This window comes from Eurosta solidaginis, chromosome X (assembly GCF_040869045.1).
Source record: "Eurosta solidaginis isolate ZX-2024a chromosome X, ASM4086904v1, whole genome shotgun sequence".
Classification (NCBI taxonomy): Eukaryota; Metazoa; Arthropoda; class Insecta; order Diptera; family Tephritidae; genus Eurosta; species Eurosta solidaginis.
In genome coordinates, this window is record NC_090324.1 from 192500767 (window position 1) to 192504025 (window position 3259).

Consider the following 3259-nt stretch of genomic DNA (forward strand, 5'->3'; position numbering starts at 1 on the left):
GTTTGCCATAAGTGCGAAGTGAGCCGGTGAAAACAAACGGTACACATACAATAATAAAAAAAGGCACTCATTAGACCCATCCAAAAAAAATTTTTGTGTGACATCGGCTCTAATTTTGTAGCAATATTTGCTATTTTTTACTGTACCACGAGCAGTAGACCTGCACAAGTGGTACCCCACCAAACAGCAACAATAAAGCGACCTCAACAACACCAAAAGCAAGCAATCACAGCAGATAAGCATACATCCAACCAACAGGTCAAAACAGGTGATAAATAAAGAAGAATGCCAAAGTAAGTACACCCAATACAAAATTATACACATTCACAAGTACAGCAAATTTACCCACCCTTCGATCGGTAGTTTGAACCGTTCATTTACCCAACAACACCGCATACTCTGGTTAAATAAAACCCATAAAAGGTACAGTCGAAACTTATCCCAATAGTTCGTACATATGTACATAATATAAATTGCAATCGAAGCACAATTTTCTCATCTCATAGCGGCACTTATCTTTGGAAAAAAGCTGTACTTGTCCCCTCATATATACATGCGTCCAGACATTTTGTGCCTTTTCATTTACCTCTATGCCGGCAAAATTTTGCTAGAAACAGTCCCCAGCGCCATTGGTGCTGGCGGTACAATGATTTGTATAACTGCATTGGCTTTGAATGTTCGTTTGCTGCTTTACATACTGCTATACTCTTATGTTTAGCCTGATATTTTAATTTTATTTTTTTCTTATACAATGCGATGTCAAATGTTTATAACATACAAATTTTCTATGTACCTTTTTTGAATTTTTTAATTTTAAGAATGACTCTGTATTGTACATTTATATCTGTCTATTACAATAATTAGTCGACCGCTTTGTGTTTGCGTCGACTTTAAATAAATAAATAAATAAATATACATACTCAACACCCTCATATATAAATACTGTACTCATACACTCTTGTATACATATAATTGGTTCTCATCATTAGCATCCTCTCACCCAAAATTAGTTGCTACCCAAATATAAATAACCCGTTGCATACATTTTTTGCAACATAAAAAAAATCTCCAAAAAACTCAATTTTGCACTTAACCCATTTGCATAAATAAACTCAGCCCATTACTCCAACAAAAAACCCCCACCCCTATATAATAAAATTGATTTTATTGGACCAAAGAAAACTAAAAAGTTAAACACCCTAATACGCACTTTTTTAAACTAAAACTTCACTCAGTACGCAACTTAGAACTCAACTTAGTAAAATAAGTGCAACTCAAAACAATTATAGCTCCACCCACTCTCTTTTTTATTTCTCCACGCCATATATACATACATATTTAAATACATAACCACATACTTGTACTTAGAGGCGCTAAGACAAGTAATTTTCCACCCTCAACACAAAAGCCGCTCATATCCACTTGTTTGTGCAAATTCCGCTACTCGTAATTGCACAGTGGGACTAGGCATCTCAAAAACTGAGTAAAATTACAGTGGTAAGAAACACACAAATTCTCAGTAAATTTTAGACTCAAGTTTTAAATTTTAATATGGCGGACGAGAAAAAGGAGCAACCCAAAACCATAAAGCCACAGTCAGGACCCGTTACCCGATCTAAATCCCAGTCGGAAGATGAATACGGAGTTTTGGACAAGAAATTTTTCTTCGAAATATACAAATTAGAAAAATTCTGTGAAAAATGGTGGAACTTAGCGAAAACGGCCCACTCCGAGACCAGTCTCAAGCTGTACTTGGAGGAACTCAACAAGCGAGTAGACGCAGTGGAACCTGCATACGAAGCAGCACAGCTAGGCAGAATGGAGGAAAAATTCAGGGCGACATGCGAGGAGGCATACAACACATCTCTCGACACAGCGATGAGCACAAGACTCAGGATTAGCGAGCTGATTAGCACCCTGCAGACTAGTCAACCGAGCAACATGCCCATACAGATAAACCATACCCCTCTCCACACGAACCCTATCTGAAAGTCCCCGCATGCGACACGGAGGTCTTCCATGGCGGTTATGAAGACTGGCCGTCATTCCGGGACATGTTCACTGCGGTCTACATAATCCACCCAAAATTATCTCAGGCCCAAAAACTCTATCACCTGAGAGCAAAAACCCGAGGCAAAGCAGCTCTGATTATTAAAAAATATCAGCTAAATGATCAAAACTTCGAGCTGGCCTGGGGAGCACTCAAATCTCGATACGAGAATCGGAGAATTCTCGTAGATAACCAATTAAAGACCCTATTTAACATGCCAACAGTTTATTCTGAAAATGGTGAAAGAATTCAAGAAATTCAAACCACCATAAATAATTGTATCTCGACCCTAAATGCGAGCGATGTCTCAACTGATAACTGGGACCCCATCCTCGTATTCCTATGCTCATCAAAACTACCTGATGAAACCCTAGCACTATGGGAGCAATCACTCGACTCTAGAAAGGAGCTACCACTTTGGTCGGAGATGGACAAATTTCTCACGACTAGGTACGAAGTAGTAGAACGACTGGGCACATATAGACCCAATAAACCCCGAAACTCTAACTCTAGTTTCAACCACAGATCCTCGATGCCTCAAAACCAGTCGAATTTCAGGAATAAGACCCAAACATTCCATGTGGACTCAAAGAGGCAACCTTCATGCAAACTCTGCAATCTGAATCACTCATTAATGAGCTGTAAAAAATTCAGAGATCTCTCAACCCAAGAGCGAAGCAAATTCGTAAAAGAAAACAATTATTGCACAAATTGTTTAGCTTGCTCTCACTTGGAAAGAGATTGTGGTAGCAATTTCACATGCGTGTATTGCCAAAAACGACATCACTCGCTACTCCACTTACAAGGAAAATCCCAGCCAGACAGCAGACCCAGGCAGCAGAGGAACAGGACTCACACAACCCCTCAAGGTCTGCCACCTCCAGCTGAAGACCCGAACAGGGCGTCAACCTCAAAAGAGGCCAGCCAAACCCAAGCAACTCAAAACCCTTTTAAGAAAAACTCAACCTCAACTCACTTCGCGATTAGTAGCAAAACTACTCTTTTACCCACAGCTTTAGTCACGGTGAAAGCAAATGGCGAACACCACAAGATCCGTGCACTAATAGATCAGGGTTCGGAAAAGACATTTGTAGCGTCTCGAATCCAGAAGCTCTTGAAACTACCAACCAAGAAAACCCATTATAACCCCAACCAGATCTGCGAGATAACACACTGCTCGTCGGATCTCAAAACAAGAATAAACACCCA